We start from the raw sequence: 20,062 nt of genomic DNA on the forward strand, positions 1-20,062 counted from the left end.
CCGGATGCTCCATGTATCCTTGGCATAGACTATTTTAGAAGAGGTTATTGCAAGGATATCTCAGAGGATATCTCAGCCTTTTGCTCTGTCCTGCCAACGGGCAGGCTGGGGGTGCAGTAAGATCTGGGAGGGGACAGACCCAGGACAGGTGACCCAAACTAGCCAAAGGGGTATTCCATACCATCTGACGTCATGCTAAACAATATATAGGGGTGGCTAGCCGGGGGGAGGGGGCCGGACTGCTCGGGGTTAGGCTGGGCATCGGTCAGCGGGTGGTGAGCAATTGCATTGTGCATCACTTGTTTGTACATATTATTATTACTTTCCTATTATCACCATTGTATTATTATTATTATTATTGTTATTATTATTTTCCTGTCTTATTAAACTGTCTTTATCTCAACTCACGGGCTTCACTTTCCATTTCTCTCCCCCGTCCCAGAGAGGGAGGGGGGAGGGTGAGCGAACGGCTGTGTGGTGTTTAGCTGCCGGCCGGGTTAAACCACGACACTTTCTTTCCAGAATACCTTCTTCTCCCCCTCTTCTTTTGAGGAGGAGGAGCAAGAGACCAGTTGTAGTGGTTTAGCTGCCCAGCAAAGTAAAATTACCACCCACGTGTCCCCCATGGGCAGCAGCTCCTGTCAGATCACCTGCTCCTGCATTGGCCCCTCTGCACAGGCTACAGGTCTGGCCCAGAGTGTGCTCTGGTGGGGGCTCTCCATGGGCTGCAACTTCTTTCTAGCCACATCTGTAGGCTCCTTTATGGGCTGTAGATGGATATCTACTGTGCAGTGGTTCACCATGGAACGCAGGGGGACAGCATACTTCACCATGGTCCTTTCTACAGGCTTCAGGGCAACTTCTGCTCTGGTGCCTGGAGCACCTCCTCCCTCTCCTTCTTCACTGATCTGGGTGTCTGCAGGGCTGTTTCTCACTTCTCACTCTCCCAGCTGCTGTTGTGCAGCAATTTCCCCCCCCCTTTCTTAAATATGGTCTCACAGAGGTGCAAACAGCAGCACTTACTGGCTCAGCTCTGGCCAGCAGCGGGTCCCTTTTGGAGCCAGGTGGAATTGGATTTTAACTAATATGAGGCAGCTTCTGGACTCTTCTCACAGAGGCCACCCTTGCTGTGCTCCCTGCTACCAAACCCTTGCCACAGAAATCCAGTGTAGAGCTGAATAATTAAAGTAGCATATTATAATTTTAGTAAAGTTGCAAAAAAAAAAAAAAATTGAGTGATTGCTTGAATCTGTAGTGGTTATCTATGAATATTGGATGTGAAAAATAACAAGAAAGGGTTCTACAGATACATAGGCAGGAGGAGACAGGCCAAGGAGGATGTTCCCAGGGAACTGGCTTCCTCAGACATGGAAAAAGCTGAGGTACTCAATAAGTGCTTTGCCTCAGTCTTCACTGGTGGTAAAGTTTCCTATGTCTGTCAGGACCCTGAACCTCGAGGAGAGGGTGAGAAGAGCGGATTCTGTCCCACTGTGACAGTGGAACAAGTCCGGGACCACATAATGAAATTGGATGTGTATAAGTCCATGGGGCCAGATGGTATACATCCTAGAGTGCTGAGAGAGATGGCTGATGTGGTTGCCAAGCCGCTCTCCATCATATTTGAAAAATCATGGCTGTCGGGTGAAGCCCTGTGGTGTAATTGCCTGAAGTAACTAGGAAAATAAAACTTAAAGAAAATGTACAGCATTGAAGGGGCTTTCAGGGTAGGGCATAGCTGCATTACCTGAGCGTTCCCTAGGCTTCCAACCTTAGATGCTATCGCACTGGGGAAACTTGGTGTGCTAGCTCTAAGGAACAGTACGGAGCGTAGAGTGGAGTGGAGACACCACGGCTAGGCTGTGTAACCAGGTGGGGACTCTATTGTTCTTGTGCACACCGAGACCGATAAGCTGCACTTTTTGCTACCCTGAGCCAAGGACCTGTCATATTTTGACAAATGCTGTACCCTAGTGTACTTTTTGCTCATTATAATATCATTATAATACCAAAACACACCTCCATCCCAAAAGCTACCTGCCTCCAAGGTGCGACCACCCCTCACTGAGCATGCACTCTGAATTTCTCAGAGCCTATTACTTTAAACGGAGACAGGAGAACTTTTCACCAATCATAACTAAGATATGCTTGACTAGAGTCACTCAAGCTCCACCTGAAAGATAGAAAATAATATAAATTGGCCTAAGAGAGAGGGGATGTTAGGGAAGATACCACCGTCAGGGGAGATACCATCCCAAGGGAATACACTATCCTGAGGACCTCCTGACTCCTGGGATCAGTCAACGGTCTGAGCCTCTCTTCCCCTGCTTTGGGATGCCTTTGGGTGAGATTTGAACACTTGGTTATAAAACTTTCTAGAATCTTTGATTCTTTTAACGCATTTATTTCTAGGCTGCACACCTCTAACACCTGTAACACCTGTGTATTTCATGCATGCTAGCTTGCTTTTGCAGACAGTCACTATCGCCGGCAATCCAAAGAACCTGTGTACCTGTTGCTGCAATAAATCACACTTGATTGTATTGTTATAGCTCTCATTAAGTGCGACTAGGGTAAGGCTGGTTATACATTATTGGTGAATCCGTGACTGTGATAGTTCAGTGTTCTGAATCCAACCAGACCCCAGACGGTTAACGCATTATTGGTGAATATCCGACCGGACCCCAGACAGTTAACACGTTATTGGTGAATCTGACAGGACCCCAGGCGGTTAATGCGTTATTGGTGAAATCTGTGTTTATGATAGTTCAGTACCCTGAATCCGACCGGGCCCATAACGGTTAATCAGCTACACCCCTTAACGCGACAAGCCCCCAGTGACTGGAAAAAGGGAAACATTTCTCCCATTTTTAAGCAAGGAAGAAAGAAAGACCCAGGGAACTACAGGCTGGTGAGCCTCACCTCTGTGCCTGGGAAGATCATGGATCAGATCCTCCTGGAAGACATGTTAAGACATGCACGAGATAAAGAGGTGATTCAAGACAGCCAGCACGGCTTCACCAAAGGCAGATCTTGCCTAACCAATCTGGTGGCCTTCTATGATGGAATGACGGCGTCGGTGGACCTTTGTCTAACCTAACCCTAGGGCGATGGATACTATCTACCTGGACTTGAGCAAAGCCTTTGATATGGTCCCTCACCACATTCTTCTCTCTAAATTGGAGAGGTATGGATTTGAAGGATGGACTGTTAGGTGGATAAAGAACTGGTTGGTTGGTTGCCTCCAAAGGGTTGTGGTCAACAGTTCTATGTCTGGGTGGAGTCTGGTCACAAGTGGTGTCTCTCAGGGCTTGGTCTAGTGCTCTTCAACATCTTTATCAATGACCTAGGCAACATAATCGAGTGCACCCTCAGCAAGTTTGCACATGACACCAAGCTGAGCGGTCCAGTTGATACAATAGAGGGAAGGGTTGCCATCCAGAGGGACCTGGACAGGCTGGAGAAGTGGGCCCATGAGAACCTAATGAGGTTCAACAAGGCCAAGTGCAAGATGTTGCACTTGGACTGGGACAATCCCAGGTATTTATATAGACTGGGAGAAGAAGAACTCGAGAGCAGCCCTGCAGAAAAGGACTTGGAGGTCCTGCTGGACAAGAAGCTGGACATGAGCCAGCAGTGCATGCTTGCAGCCTGGAAGGCCAACCATGTCCTGGGCTGCATTAAAAAAGGGGTGTCCAGAAGGGAGAGGGAGGTGATTGTCCCCCTCTATTCTGCTCTTGTGAGACCCCACCTGGAATACCGTGTGCAGGCCTGGGGCCCCCAGCACAAGAAGGATGTGGAGCTCTTGGAATGGGTTGTACTGGGTCTGGCTGGAATGTTAACTTTCCCGGCAGCAGCCCATACAGTGTCGTACTCTGTACTTGTAGCTGGAACAGCAGTGTTATCACACCAGTGTTGTGTCTACTGCTGAGCAGCAGTGGCACAGTATTGGGCCTTTCTCTAACCCTCCTAGGGGGTGGGCAAAAAGTGAGGAGAGAAACATCACTAGGGCAGCTGACCTAAACCAATCAAAGGGATATTCCATACCATGTGATGTCACACTCAGCAATAAAAGGTGGAAACAGGAAGAAGAGGGGAGGGGTGGGCTCTCGTTGGGAAAACGTCAGTCCTCCTCCTGAACACCGGCTGCGTGCGTTGAGGCCTTGCTTCAAGGACGTGGTCAATCATCGCTCATTTGTGGGAAGTAGAGAGTAATTTCTTTCCTCTGCACTTCCATATAGCTTTCATTTATTTTGTTTGTTTGTTTTCCTCCCTTCTTTTTATTTTTCCCTTTTCTCCTCCCTTTTCCCCTTTCCCTTTTTATTTCCCCTTAGTTAAATTGTTTAGTTCATGGTTGTCTTTATTTAATTGTTATTATTTTTTCCCTTTAATTAAATTATCCTTATCTCAACCCGTGAGTTGTTCTTTGCTTTACTTCTCCCCCTCCTCATCTAAAGGAGGGGGAGTGAGAGAGCGGTTGTGGGGTTTAGCTGCCCAGCACGGTAAAACCACCACATGGGTCCAGAGGAGGGCCACTAAGATGATCAGAGCAGCCTTCCAGTGTTTGAAGGGAGCATATAAACAGGAGGGGGAACACCTGTTTACATGTGTTGATAGTGATAGGACAAGGGGTAATGGTTTTAAACTAAGATGGGGAGATTTAAGTTAGATATTAGGAGAAGGTTTTTCATTCAGAGGGTGGTGAGGCACTGGAACAGGTTGCCCAGGGAGGTTGTGGATGCCCCATCCCTGGAGGCATTCAAGGTCAGGCTGGATGCGGCTCTGAGCAGCCTGCTCTAGTGGTTGGCAGCCCTGCCCAGAGCAGGAGGGTTGAAACTAGGTCTTTAAGGTCCTTTTAAACTCAGGCCATTCTATGATTCTATGAATATAAAACACAAAAGAGTTCTCATGGAAACACATCCTTTTCCAGTATATATAAGGACAGTTTCAAGAGTTTCATTATGTTCTATTTCAAAATGACATATATTTTGTTCAGTATCAAGACAAATGTGATGGTATTACTTTCACAAATAAATCCTTGCTGTTCCCATACAACGCGTCCATTAACATCAACAGTTTGCCTTTTTTTTTCTATTTTGTTAGGCCCACAGTCTATGTTATAATGGATAGAGTACAGTTCCATTGTGATTTAATCCTAACGCAAGGATTGGGTATATGGTATATACCAAAGCATTGCATATCGTTAAGACAAATGCTGTGGCCTTATTGGTGATGGGGTTATAAGTAAAATTGACTAAATTCCACCAGGATTGGTATTTCCATTCAAATTTATTTGCATTATCCCACTTTACCTTTCAAATTTCAGTAGACACTTAAATTCACCTTCACCTTTTCTTATGATAGGTGCTACCATAGATTGCATCCGCTGCTGAGCTTGGATACAACAGAGGTAGAGAAACATTACCTTGGGCTACACCAAGTGCATCTACAATCAGTTCGTGGTCCCTTCTATTAATTCATTCCCCTCAAGGCAATATATCCGATAAGAGCCATTGGCTAGTTACAAATGCTAATAGAGACGACTGCAATGGATGTTCAAATTTGTTTAAATCACTTGTTGTTGTGGTTATTTTATTTATGAGCACTTCAGCATCTATACTATTTGATACTCCTCATCCTGTCCCTAGTATACCAGTCACATCTCTCCTTGTTTGTTTTGGAGAGGTGAGGGTTCACCTGCATAACTATGTTAACTGTCTTGCATAAGACATATTTAGGAATTGTGAACAGGTTTGATTGCAGAGATATTAGCTTGCATCAATAGTTTTACTTGTTTAAGAGAGTCCATCATAGCATACTTAACATGAGCTTGAGACTATTGTCACTCTAGGGTTTTTTGACCATAGATTAGGAGGAGCAGTATTGTTAGGGTTTGGAATAGTAACATGAACACAGCATTTCCATCTTCCATCCTGTGGAGTGCTGTAAGAGATAACAAAGACTTGTTTCGGCAGGGAGAAGCCAAATAGGTTACTCCGTTAAAAAGAAGGAAACATCCATCGTGCACTAATTCTATGTTTGCACTACTGCTTTTGGTAGCTTCCCAGGCAAGTGGGACACAAGGTTTGATTAGTGTCATACGTACAGTACCGATGGATGGTAAATTGACCATCACAGTCTGCCCTGGCTGTAATATTGTCACATTCTCTTTCCCCGGTAGGTGGTGCTCCAAGTTCTGTTTTTACAAAGAAATCCTTGCCTACAGGGCTTCCATTAGGTTCTTATCAGTTATTTAATTGATCAAGTACCTTGAAAAGTCATGTATCCCGTTGAGCCTCATGTGGTTTGAGATTGCTTTTTGATGAGCCATCAGCTCTTTCTACCATCCCATATTTAATTGAGAGTAGCATCATGTGTGAAACAGCCATTGAATTCCTTCTTGTTTTGCCCAAACTTGCATGAGAAATGTGAGCCATTATTACTTTGGATAACATCAGGGGTAGGTATATATGAGAATCAAGATGACAGTTCTCACATGGTGTTTCACCCATCAGTCTTCCAACACTTATCACTATCAGCAAGTGGGAGACTACTTCCACTCCTGTGAGGATGTATCAATATCCCACAGAGGCTGTAAAAAGTCCAATGTTATCAATTTCCCAGGTAGACCATAAAGTTTTCCCTTCACTGATAATGTAGAGGTGGTGCTTTAGCAGGGTGATCCACTTGTATTTTCAATCTGCATTGGAAACATTCTTTAAGAATAGTTTCACATTTTTCTGTTTATGGGCCAGTACTTTACTGCACAGAGTAAAGGAAGTGCTTCCTTACCAGTATGACCTAGGTTTTGATGTAGCCATTCTTCCAACCAATACCACTCAGGTTATAGGGTGATTTTTCTAATTTTAGTTAACTCAAAGAATCATTAAGGTTGGAAAAGACCTCCAAGATCATCTAGTCCAACTGTCCCACCTACCAGCAATATTACCCACTAAACCATGCCCCCAAGTACTACATCCAACCTTTCCTTAAACACCCCCAGGGACAGTGACTCCACCACCTCCCTGGGCAACACGTTCCAATGACTGACTGCTCTTTCTGAGAATAAATTTATCCTAATTTTCAACTCAAACCTCCTCTGGCGCAACTTAAGGCCATTCCCTCTTGTCTTATTGCTAGTGTTGCGTTAAGGGTGTAGCCAATTAGCTGTTATAAGCCCAGTTGCGTTCAGGGTACTGAACTATCACAATTACAGATTCACAAATAACATAGTACACCCTCACTCTAGTCGCATTCCATGAACTACCACAGCCGCACTTAAAGAATTTGGTCATGTTCAATGAGAACTATCATGGCTAGGTTTAATGCAATCTGGTGTGATCGTGTGGGAATAGAAATGTTGTTTTTGCAGAGTTACATTGTTTAGAAGAAGGGAATGTGGTACTGAGATATGCTTACAGTGATAAGAAAGCTTAGCAGGCGACCTAGTAAAATGCAGACAACCAGACTCCTTAGGACAATTAGGTGAAAATCACGGTGCCAAGTCAAGTCAGATAAGTGAAGAAACATTACCACTTCAAGTAGTAAAAATGTCAAAAGAAATTTGAAATTTAGCAGACCGGCAACTGAAAGCCATGCATTGTTTGTGAAGCATCAGATAGATTGTGAACCTGGATTACCCACTCAGTGGGGAAACAGGGGAGGGTCCTGCCATCAAAAGGTATATAAACTGTGTTTTGGAACTAGTAGATGCGCTCTCTCCTGCTTGTGGGGCGCCCGCCATTGCAATCGCGAATAAATTACTACTTCACTGAGATCCTCGCCTGAGCCTAAGTTATTGGCTACGGAGTGTTTCTCACAATTTGGGGGCTCGTCCGGGATCCAGTCACCTACTGGGGAGCCCCACCGCCGCAGCAGCAGGAAGGCATGCCCCGCTGATTTCAGCGGTCCTGTGCATCGACGGTGGCGGTTCTGCAGAAAGCTGACAGAGGGCCCGAGACTGGTTAAAGAGGCAGGATCCGTGAAGTAGTGGGGAAAGGAAGAAGGTAGGCACTCCGGGTTTTTAAGAATCGATCCGGTAACTCTGTGCACAGATCAAGGTAAGAAATATTAAGTATTGCCTTGGGGGTCGGGTGATCTGGTGTATGGTAAGCCCTTGCACGGGGAAGTGCTGGCACTACACCAGGGGAATCTGGTGTACGGTAATCCTTGCACGGGGAAGTGCTTGGAAGTACACCAGGGAATCTGGTAAACTCAGGTGTGCGGTAACGCTGGCACGGGGAAGTGCTTGGCGGTACACCCCCATCTTTCAGTACGTTGGTGTGTGGTACACTGCAGAAGGGAAAATTCTGTAGCACATACTGGCGAGGGTTAGGAAAAATGGGAAAATATGAGTTCCAGGGGACAGGGAGATATCCCTGGGGGAGTGCCTACTAATAGTTCTTCCTGAAGAATGATAAGGAATTGGAAACATAATCCCAAAATTAGAGGGATTGTAAAAGAAAAATAATTTTAAAAGGTTAAATATTGTGTATCAGTCTGGACAAAAGAACCAATTAAGGAAACAGCAGTATTTTGGCCAAAATACGGGTCTGATGAAAATTCAGGCTTTAAATTTATGTGTAAACAATAAGATTCCTTTTTCAGAGAAGGAGCCAAGTTATGCTCCCTATAATCTTAATATTGAACTGGTGGCAGCAGCAGTCACTCCAGGAAGGGAGACAGGGACTGTAATTAACACTATCCCTAAAGAAGGGTCGTACTCTAGGCTCTGGCAAGAATTAGAACAAGGTAGAAGATATGTTGAGAATTTTGCCTTCCCTGATACTAACAGTACTAACACTAACCGTGTATCCTCTTAGGTGAACTACCACCCCCCCTCCTTACCAGCAGAGAGGTTAGGACTTTTAAGAAGGAGAGGAAGTCTTTATTCGAGGACCCCAACAGCCTAGTTGAACAATTAGACCAGTTCCTACGACCTGATTTATACTCTTGGGGGAGGGAATTATGTCTATAAGTATGTTGTTTACAGGGAAAGAAATGGGAATGATCAGGAGGAGAGCTGCTATACAAGAATGGGAAAGAGCTCATCCTCCAGGACTAGGGGTAATACCAGCAGGGCAGAAATACCCACTTGCCAGTCCTGGCTGGTATAATAATAGTGTGCAACACAGAAATCATATGAGAGACTTGGGGTCAGAATGAGAAAGTACTTGGGGATGAGACCTGAGGACCCAGTATCCCAAGGTGTCCTGGTTTCAGTTAGCACAGAATTAATTTTCTTCCTAGTAGCTGGTGGAATGCTGTGTTTTGGCTTAGGATGAGAAGAGTGCTGATAACACCCCGATGCTTTAATTGTTGCAGAGCAGTGCTTATACTAAGCCAAGGACATCTCAGCCTTTTGCTCTGTCCTGCCAACGGGCAGGCTGGGGGTGCAGTAAGAGCTGGGAGGGGACAGACCCCGGACAGGTGACCCAAACTAGCCAAAGGGGTATTCCATACCATCTGACGTCATGCTAAACAATATATAGGGGTGGCTAGCCGGGGGGAGGGGGCCGGACTGCTCGGGGTTAGGCTGGGCATCGGTCAGCGAGTGGTGAGCAATTGCATTGTGCATCACTTGTTTGTACATACTATTATTACTTTCCTATTATCACCATTGTATTATTATTGTTATTATTTTATTATTATTTTGTTATTATTATTTTCCTGTCTTATTAAACGGTCTTTATCTCAACTCACAGGCTTCACTTTCCATTTCTCTCCCCCGTCCCAGAGAGGGAGGGGGGAGGGTGAGCGAACGGCTGCGTGGTGTTTAGCTGCCGGCCGGGTTAAACCACGACAGTCTTTTTGGCGCCCAACGTGGGGCTCGAAAGGTTGAGATAACGGCAGATCTGACCAGAGTGTGTTAAACTAAAATTGGTGTAAGGATTAGACCTGCTTAATAGTCACTTGTCATAATGCTGATTGCTTTAATCTCAACTCTGCTGCGCCTGTTTTCCAAATTGAGTATTATAGTGCATTATTTTCCGTATTTGCTCTCTGTCGTGTTGTTTATCCTCTCCGGGCCCTGGTTTCAGATCATTATGGTGCTGTGTGTTGTAGCAATGGCTTATGAGACGATGAAATATGTGGTCATGACTCTAACTTGTTATTTGTATTCAGTAACATCGTCGACTCTGTACTTTGGAAACTGTATCTTGGAAACTATTAGCAATTATACCTATTGTTTTTTTCCATTAGGGAGTCAATCTGTGGAGGGAAAAGGGGAAGATAATTTTTCTTACTTGATTACTCTCCCTTTCTCCTTCACCACCCCTGTATCCTCCTGGATCACTCTGCCTTCTCCCTCAAAATATCTGCCTTCCTCCTTCACCACCCTCTTATCCCCTGAGCTTGTCAAAATAGCTCTCCAAGATATTGAATATTATTGGGATACTCGGAATACCATAGTCTTGTTGTTCTGCCTCATGAATGCACTTCAGATTCTGCTTAAAGTTAAACAACTACTTGGGGAGCTCATCCGGAGATCTGCCCGGAGGCAGGATAGTTGTGGGTGGCAGGGAGTATGGGTGGATATGGGCAGGCATCTAGAGCAGTTGGCACCCCCAGTGTGTTGGAAATTCACCCCTGAGCAATGGCAAAATCCTCAAAAACTGGCAGAATGCTTGAAAAAAAGGTGTCATGATGCTGGCAGTTCCAAAGTAACACAAATCATTGTAACGTGCTGGGGCCTGGCTCATGCCTATCGAGCTGCCATTGATACTGCTATCAACTTAGTGACAGACCCTGCGGCCACTCCAAGCCCTGTGACAGATCCAACAGCCACTGTGACCCCTACGGTGGACTCGGCAGCCGCTCCAGATCCAGTTCCTGCAGCCGCTCCAGATCCGGTTCCTGCAGCTGCTCCAGCTCCAGCTCCAGCTCCTGCAGCTGCTCCAGTCCCAGCTCCTGCAGCCGCTCCAGTCCCAGCTCCTGCAGCTGCTCCAGTCCCAGCTCCTGCAGCCGCTCCAGCTCCTGCAGCCGCTCCAGTCCCAGCTCCTGCAGCCGCTCCAGTTCCAGCTCCTGCAGCCACTCCAGCTCCAGCTCCTGAAGCCGCTCCAGCTCCAGCTCCTGCAGCCGCTCCAGCTCCAGTTCCTGCAGCCGCTCCAGCCCCAGCTCCTGAAGCCGCTCCAGCTCCAGCTCCTGAAGCCGCTCCAGCTCCAGCTCCTACTGCTGCTCCAGTCCCAGCTCCTGCAACTGCTCCAGCTCCAGCTCCAGCTCCTGTAGCTGCTACAGCTCCAGTTCCTGCAACTGCTCCAGCTCCTGCAGCCACTCCAGCTCCTGTGGCCGTGTCAGAGAAACGAGCTGTAGCAGTGCAAGTTGACCCTGCAGAGGGTATTCCAATCCCTGTAACGGGGTCAGAGAAACGAGCAGTAGCAGTGCAAGCTGCCCCTGCAGAGGGTATTCCAACCCCTGTAGCAGATTCTGTAACAAAGTCAGAGAAACGAGCAGTAGCAGTGCAAGCTGCCCCTGTAGAGAAGGTGAAAAAATGGTATAGAGATTCAGGTCGTTTAGAACGCAGAGAGTCTTCTACCAACCCAGGTAAGGCTTCTGCCAAAACTAGGTATAGAGATGACGAAGATGACTGTCCTGGTTTCAGTTAGCACAGAATTAATTTTCTTCCTAGTAGCTGGTGGAATGCTGTGTTTTGGCTTAGGATGAGAAGAGTGCTGATAACACCCCGATGCTTTAATTGTTGCAGAGCAGTGCTTATACTAAGCCAAGGACATCTCAGCCTTTTGCTCTGTCCTGCCAACGGGCAGGCTGGGGGTGCAGTAAGAGCTGGGAGGGGACAGACCCCGGACAGGTGACCCAAACTAGCCAAAGGGGTATTCCATACCATCTGACGTCATGCTAAACAATATATAGGGGTGGCTAGCCGGGGGAAGGGGGCCGGACTGCTCGGGGTTAGGCTGGGCATCGGTCAGCGAGTGGTGAGCAATTGCATTGTGCATCACTTGTTTGTACATATTATTATTATTTCCCTATTATCACCATATTATTATTATTGTTATTATTGTTATTATTATTTTGTTATTATTATTTTCCTGTCTTATTAAACTGTCTTTATCTCAACTCACGGGCTTCACTTTCCATTTCTCTCCCCCGTCCCAGAGAGGGAGGGGGGAGGGTGAGCGAACGGCTGCGTGGTGTTTAGCTGCCGGCCGGGTTAAACCACGACAGTCTTTTTGGCGCCCAACGTGGGGCCCGAAAGGTTGAGATAACGGCAGATCTGACCAGGGTGTGTTAAACTAAAATTGGTGTAAGGATTAGACCTGCTTAATAGTCACTTGTCATAATGCTGATTGCTTTAATCTCAACTCTGCTGCACCATCATCATATGCCAGCTCATTGGCAATAATGGCCTGGAAAGAGGATGAGGAACCCACAGTAGATGAAGCGGCTAAACAACTCCGGCAGTACGAAGAAAGTCTCTCCTCTTCCTTACAGGCCTGCGTCTCAGCTGTGGAGAAACTTTCTGAAGAGGTCCACCAACTTAAAGAGAATCTATCTTCCTCCCCACCTGAACCAACCAGTGTCCACCGACCAAAAGAGAACACCTGGGAGAAAACACTTTCTGAAAAGTTTCACCAACTTGAAGAGAGATTATTCTCCTCCGCACCTGTACAAAGCAGTGTCTCAGCTGTCAGGGGTAGGCGTTCACCCACACAAGGAAGACGATATGGTGGGTACTCACCCCGTGCCACCCTCTGGTTTTACTTACGAGACCATGGAGAGGACATGAGAAAATGGGATGGAAAATCTACCGCAACCCTAGAGGCACGGGTACGTGAGCTGCAAAAGAAAACAATCAGGAAAAAGGGATTCTCCGAAAAGTTTGCTGCTCCAACTTCCAGCAGACAGTCCTTCAAACACAGAAACAAAAAAGAAACACAGACTTTCCTAGGTGTTGTGGGGTTTTGGAGAATGCACATCCCAAATTACAGTCTGATTGTAAACCCACTCTACCAAGTAACCCGTAAGAAGAATGAGTTTGAGTGGGGCCCTGAACAACGACAAGCCTTTGAACAAATCAAGCAGGAAATAGTCCATGCAGTAGCCCTTGGGCCAGTTCGAACAGGACCAGATGTAAAGAATGTGCTCTACACTGCAGCCGGGGAGAACGGCCCCACCTGGAGCCTCTGGCAGAAAGAACCTGGGGAAACTCGAGGTCGGCCCCTGGGGTTTTGGAGTCGGGGATACAGAGGATCTGAGGCCCGCTATACTCCAACTGAAAAGGAGATATTGGCAGCATATGAAGGAGTTCGATCTGCTTCGGAGGTGGTCGGTACTGAAGCGCAACTCCTCCTAGCACCCCGATTGCCAGTACTAGGCTGGATGTTCAAGGGAAGGGTCCCCTCTACGCATCATGCAACTGATGCTACATGGAGCAAGTGGGTTGCACTGATTACTCAGCGGGCTCGAATAGGAAACCCCAGTCGCCCAGGAATATTGGAAGTGATCATGGACTGGCCAGAAGGCAAATACTTTGGGATATCATCAGAGGAGGAGGTGGGTCGTGCTGAAGAAGCCCCACTGTACAACCAGTTGCCAGAGAATGAAAAGAAATATGCCCTGTTCACTGATGGGTCCTGTCGTATTGTGGGGAAGCATCGGAGATGGAAGGCTGCTGTATGGAGTCCTACGCGACGAGTTGCAGAAGCTGCTGAGGGAGAAGGTGAATCGAGTCAGTTTGCAGAAGTGAAAGCCATTCAGCTGGCTTTAGACATTGCTGAACGAGAAAAATGGCCAGTTCTCTATCTCTACACCGATTCATGGATGGTAGCAAATGCCCTGTGGGGATGGTTACAGCAATGGAAGCAAAACAACTGGCAGCGCAGGGGCAAACCCATCTGGGCTGCTGCATTGTGGCAAGATATTGCTGCTCGGGTAGAGAACCTGGCTGTGAAAGTACGCCACGTAGATGCTCATGTGCCCAAGAATCGGGCTACTGAAGAACATCAAAACAACCAGCAGGTGGATCAGGCTGCTAAGATTGAAGTAGCTCAGGTGGACCTGGATTGGCAGCATAAAGGTGAATTATTTATAGCCCGATGGGCCCATGACACCTCAGGCCATCAAGGTAGAGACGCAACATACAGATGGGCTCGTGATCGAGGGGTGGACTTGACCATGGACGCTATAGCACAGGTTATTCATGACTGTGAAACATGTGCTGCAATCAAGCAAGCCAAACGGTCAAAGCCTCTTTGGTATGGAGGACGATGGCTGAAATATAAATATGGAGAGGCCTGGCAGATTGATTACATCACACTCCCTCAAACTCGCAATGGCAAGCGCCACGTACTTACAATGGTGGAAGCAACCACTGGATGGCTGGAAACATATCCTGTGCCTCATGCCACCGCCCGGAACACCATCCTGGGCCTTGAAAAGCAAGTCCTATGGCGACATGGCACCCCAGAAAGAATAGAATCAGACAATGGGACTCACTTCCGAAACAACCTTATAGACACTTGGGCCAAAGAACATGGTATTGAATGGGTGTATCACATCCCCTATCATGCACCAGCCTCCGGGAAAGTTGAACGATACAATGGCCTGTTAAAGACTACCTTGAAAGCAATGGGCGCTGGGACGTTCAAAAACTGGGATACGCATTTGGCAAAGGCCACCTGGTTAGTCAATACTAGGGGATCTACCAACCGAGCTGGACCTGCCCAATCAAACCTGTTACGTACTGTAGATGGGGATAAAGTTCCTGTAGTGCATGTAAAAAATATGCTGGGTAAAACAGTCTGGGCTACTCCTGCCTCAGGAAAAGGCAAACCTATTCCTGGAATTGTTTTCGCTCAGGGACCTGGATACACTTGGTGGGTGATGCAAAAGAACGGAGAGGTCCGGTGTGTACCTCAAGGAGATTTAATACTGGGTGAGAATAGCCCATAAACTGAATTGTACCATGTTAATTAGTATATTACACTGTATGTTATCACTACCATGATTACTATAGGTGACTAATTAGAATGTATGGAAAAGAGTGTAACCTGAGCATGACATAAATGGTATGGAATAAGGGGTGGATAGATGTCCTGGTTTCAGTTAGCACAGAATTAATTTTCTTCCTAGTAGCTGGTGGAATGCTGTGTTTTGGCTTAGGATGAGAAGAGTGCTGATAACACCCCGATGCTTTAATTGTTGCAGAGCAGTGCTTATACTAAGCCAAGGACATCTCAGCCTTTTGCTCTGTCCTGCCAACGGGCAGGCTGGGGGTGCAGTAAGAGCTGGGAGGGGACAGACCCCGGACAGGTGACCCAAACTAGCCAAAGGGGTATTCCATACCATCTGACGTCATGCTAAACAATATATAGGGGTGGCTAGCCGGGGGGAGGGGGCCGGACTGCTCGGGGTTAGGCTGGGCATCGGTCAGCGAGTGGTGAGCAATTGCATTGTGCATCACTTGTTTGTACATACTATTATTACTTTCCTATTATCACCATTGTATTATTATTGTTATTATTTTATTATTATTTTGTTATTATTATTTTCCTGTCTTATTAAACGGTCTTTATCTCAACTCACGGGCTTCACTTTCCATTTCTCTCCCCCGTCCCAGAGAGGGAGGGGGGAGGGTGAGCGAACGGCTGCGTGGTGTTTAGCTGCCGACCGGGTTAAACCACGACACAAGGGCTCTTGAAAGTTCATTGTGTGATTAAAGCCTGGCAAAATATGCAGAAAATGCTTCAGAAGGTGGGGGGATGTAGTGAACTGACTGGGGGACCCTCCTGCGGGAGGCCCTGGAGGTGTGTGTCCGGAGAGGAGATAAGAAGGAAAAAAAAAAAGAGAGCGAAACTAATGGTATTGACAGTGCAGCGGGTAGTGAGGCAGAGGGTTGGAGAAAGAGGAAGAAAATCTTCAGGGGGAGTCAGGGCCAGGATGGAAAGGAGAGGAAGAGAGATGAAGGAATGGCAGGCAAAGAAGGCTGCCTGTTTTGTGGCCCGAGTCCTAGCAGAGACAGGCTTTGATAAGATGTTTTAAGTGTGGCCAGGCTGGCCACTTCGAATAGGAATATCTGGAGTGGAAGAAAGAAGGAAAATTGGATGAAATATGCTATATTGATATGTTGTTTATCTTGGAGGGAAAAGGTATGGAATTAAGCTGGACCCTGACTGAGCCTTTGGTGCTGGTATTAGAAAAGTACAGGCTGGAGAAAGATAAAGGAAGTGTTAAAAGGGTTGCTGAAGGTGTTAAAGGTGTGGCATGTAGTATTTAACAGAGCTGTTTGAAGTTGAATGAGCAGGGAAAGGTGATGTAGGCATTATCTAAGTAACAGTCTAGAAGTTTTGGTATATTTGCATATTTGCTGTGGTGTTTGGTCAGTTTCCCAAGCATCGAGGAGGGGGACAGGAGGGGGGAACAGCCTGCTCCACCAGGGGCCTCTCCAGCGGCCGCAGGGGGGCTTCGGCTCCAGCGCCTGGAGCGCCTCCTCCCCCTCCTTCTGCAATGACTTTGGTGTCTGCGGAGGGGTTTCTCGCTCTCCCAACTGCTGTTGAGCAGCAGGTTTTTGTTTGTTTCTTTGTTTGTTTGTTTTCGTGGATGTGCTCTCACAGAAGCACGGACTGTATTGCTCATGGCTTGGCTCTGGGCAGCAGTGGGCCCCTTTGGGGCCAGATGAAATTGTCCCTTACCTGCCACGGGGAGGCTTCTGGGTTTTTCTCACGGGGGCTGCCACTTCAGTTTCCCACCCCCACACCTCTCACACCCCCTGAACCTTGCCATCAAACCCAATACACTGGGGAACAGCTAGGTCATTACTGACTTGTAAAGTATCAGGGATTAAATTAACTAATGAAACCCTAAAAAGTGATGGGGGCAGAAGGGGCTGGGATAACAGTGCCACTTTTGGGGGATACCAAGCTGAGACCAGGGGATAAAATGATCACTGGGCAATTATTGTATGTACCCAAGGCAGGGACTAACTTGTTGAGAAGGGATTTGATGATTAAATTGGGCATTCAAATAGTAAATTGTTAGACTGAAATAACAGTGTTATTAATGGAGTGCTCTCTGGCCCTGAGACCAAACATACATGTATATTCACCTCTGACTGGAAAGACCCTGAAATGGGGGTGGAAGCAACAATATAGGTGGACAATTTTACCTCAGGGGTTTACAGGGCCACCTATCTATTTGGGTAAGTTCTAAAAAAAAAAAGATTTTGGAGCAATTGCAACCTCCCAAGGAGGTATTAATGTTAACAAATATGTGGATTGTTTTCTGTTGTCAGGACAGGAGAAAAGAGTTGTGAAGAAAGCTACTAACAAGCTATTCAACTTTCTGGGAAAGCAGGGCTTGGGAGTATTGAAAAATAAATTACAATATGGAGAAAGAGAAGTCAGGTATTTAAGGCATCTAATGTCTGAAGGAAAACAAAGAATAAATGCAGAGAGGATTCAGGGAATTGTTGAAAATTAAGAAAGAACTAAAAAGTTTTAAAAGAAAGATTTTTTTTTAAGGAATCAGGAGCCATGAAGTCTGAAGGAAAATCGATACTCCCTGATGGGAGAGAAATGCTGAATAAAGCACCAATGAGGCAAATATTAACTGTTTTACATCAGAAGAGTCATTGGGAGGTGCAAGCAATGTGTGATGTTGTGCTAAGAAAGTATGTCTGTGTAGGAATATACACTTTAGGGAAGCACATATGTAGAGGATGTACCATATGTCAAAAGGTAAATAAAAAAGTCTTCTGTAACCCATCTAGAGGGGGATGGGAGCCAGGGGTTTGACCTTTCCAAAGTATACAGGTAAACTTTACTGAGTTACTTGTTTGTCCTAATTGACCACGTGACTGGATGGGTGTAAGCTTTACTGCAAGGGTTAAAGCAGGCCTTAGAGATTGAGTGGGATTTTCACAGCCCCTGGCACCCCTCCTCTTCTGGGAAGGTGGAGCTAATGAATCAGACATTAAAGAAGCAATTAACTAAACTAGTGTTAGAAACCCAACTTCCTTGGGTAAAATGCTTACTCCTACAGGTTTAAACAGCACCAAGAAAGGATATAGGAATTTCACCATGAGATGCTGTTCAGATTGCCCTATCTGGGCAGAAGGGATGAGATACCACAATTCAAAACAAGAGAGTTTTCTTAAGAACTGTATTCTGGGATTGTCCTCTTCTTTGTCATTTCTCAGGACCTCTGGGTTGTTGGCTCAAACCCCACATTTGGAATTCCCCATTCACCACCATCACCCAGGAAACCGGGTCCTGATTCGGTCCTGGAAAGAGTCAACTCTGGCCTGAATGGGAAGGACCATTACTAACCACTGAAACAGCCGTAAGAACTGCGGAAAAAGGTTGGACTCACTATACTCGAGTGAAGGCATCTGTCGACGCTAGTACCTGGGAAGCAGTTCCTACAAAAGACTTGTTGGAAGTTGAAATTGAAGAGAAAAATCTCATAGTGGACTCTGAGCAGGATAAGAGCTTACAATTGTAAATTAACCTTTTATTTTCACAGGTAACTAACGACTGTGACTTGTGATTGAGAGAAAGGACAGACCTATAGCGAATTGCAGTGCTCCCAAGGGGGGGTTGTTATAGTAGTAGTGTACATCTTATTTTTTTTTGTATCGATAATTATTTGAAAACCTAAGGTTTAAAAATAATTACAGGGAAAACTCGATTACTAATTTTGTTTTTAGTGATTCTAGGCCTCAGAGAAGGCCTTGGTCAATTGGTAACTTGGAAAAGGCATGACCAGATAATAGCAAAAACGGGATACCCCATCAAAATATGGGTGACTGTGACAGAGGGTTATGTACCACAATCTGTCACATTTGATGTTTGTGAGGTGTTAGCTTGTGGAGATTTAAATGCCCAACAACAATTGAGCAGAGAGAACAAATAACTGGGAGAGACCCAACAGCCAGATTGAGAATAGCTGTATGGAAACAATCCTCTATTGCCATCAGAGAAAGGGAGAAACTCAAGGAGAAAACAGGAGAGAAAAAAGGAGGCCCTCTGAAATGTGTCAGTTCAAACAAGGTATGGGGATGTGAATGCCTGGATAGAATGGGTCAAATATACCGTCCAGAGTCTCAACCGTAGCTACTGCTATGCTTGTGCCTCGGGATGACCGATTGCCCAGATAGTGCCCTTCCCATGGGGATGGACCAAAGACTCCCAAGGGATGCGATGTATGATTGCATTGTACCAAGAAAAGACTGCCTGGGGAAATGAGGCCTGTAAGTCTCTCTTTGCTGTTCCTTGCGTGATAGCAATATCGCGGTTCCCCCTGCATTCTCTACAGCTATAGGTAACCATACAGCTTGCCTCTCACGGCAGGGTGTGAGTGCTACCTGGCATCTGGGAGAATTTGCCTTGTGCTACCAAGGACTTGATGGGAAACTGCTCAAGACTAGAGATCCCCAGGGCAGATCTCTGGTGGTACTGTGGAGGGAAGATCTTACGGTCCACCCTACCATCTAATTGGGAAGGCACTTGTGCACTTGTTCAATTAGCTATACCCTTCACCCTGGCATTTGAAAGAGAAACATCACAAATACCCAGAAGAAGTAAAAGAGGCTTAGGAATATCATTTGATGATAGAGTATACATAGATTCTATTGGGGTACCTAGAGGAGTTCCAGATGAACATAAAGCCAGAAATCAAATTGCTGCAGGGTTTGAGTCACTGTTCTGGTGGGTAACAATCAATAAAAATGTGGACTGGATTAATTATTTCTATTATAATCTGCAGAGATTCATCAATTATACCAAGGATGCGATGAGAGGAATCTCTGAACAACTAGATGCCATCAGCAAAATGGCTTGGGAAAACAGGATAGCATTAGATATGATGCTCGCAGAGGAAGGAGGTGTGTTTGTGTGTGTAATACTGAGCAACCATTGTTGCACTCTTATACCCAGCAATAGTGTCCCAGATGGCTCAGTAACAAGAGCATTGCAAGGGCTTACCACCCTTGCCAGTGAATTGGCAGAAAAAGTAGGCATATTTACATCCTTGATCGTAGTTGTAGGAGTTTTGACAGCCATTGGTTGCTGCATTATCCCCTGTGTAAGAGGACTAGTACAGTGGT

The 20,062-nt window shown here is 46.2% G+C and overlaps 1 long non-coding RNA gene across 1 annotated transcript; it reads left to right on the forward strand.

The window, feature by feature from the left end:
- The first annotated feature begins 7,315 nt into the window (after window positions 1-7,315).
- On the forward strand, window positions 7,316-19,968 carry LOC140000575 (uncharacterized). Its single transcript, XR_011805622.1, has 2 exons — window positions 7,316-9,204; window positions 15,650-19,968. It is a non-coding gene; the product is annotated as an uncharacterized lncRNA (long non-coding RNA).
- The last annotated feature ends 94 nt before the right edge of the window (window positions 19,969-20,062 follow it).

Source organism: Anas platyrhynchos, chromosome W, assembly GCF_047663525.1.
Source record: "Anas platyrhynchos isolate ZD024472 breed Pekin duck chromosome W, IASCAAS_PekinDuck_T2T, whole genome shotgun sequence".
Lineage (NCBI taxonomy): Eukaryota > Metazoa > Chordata > Aves > Anseriformes > Anatidae > Anas > Anas platyrhynchos.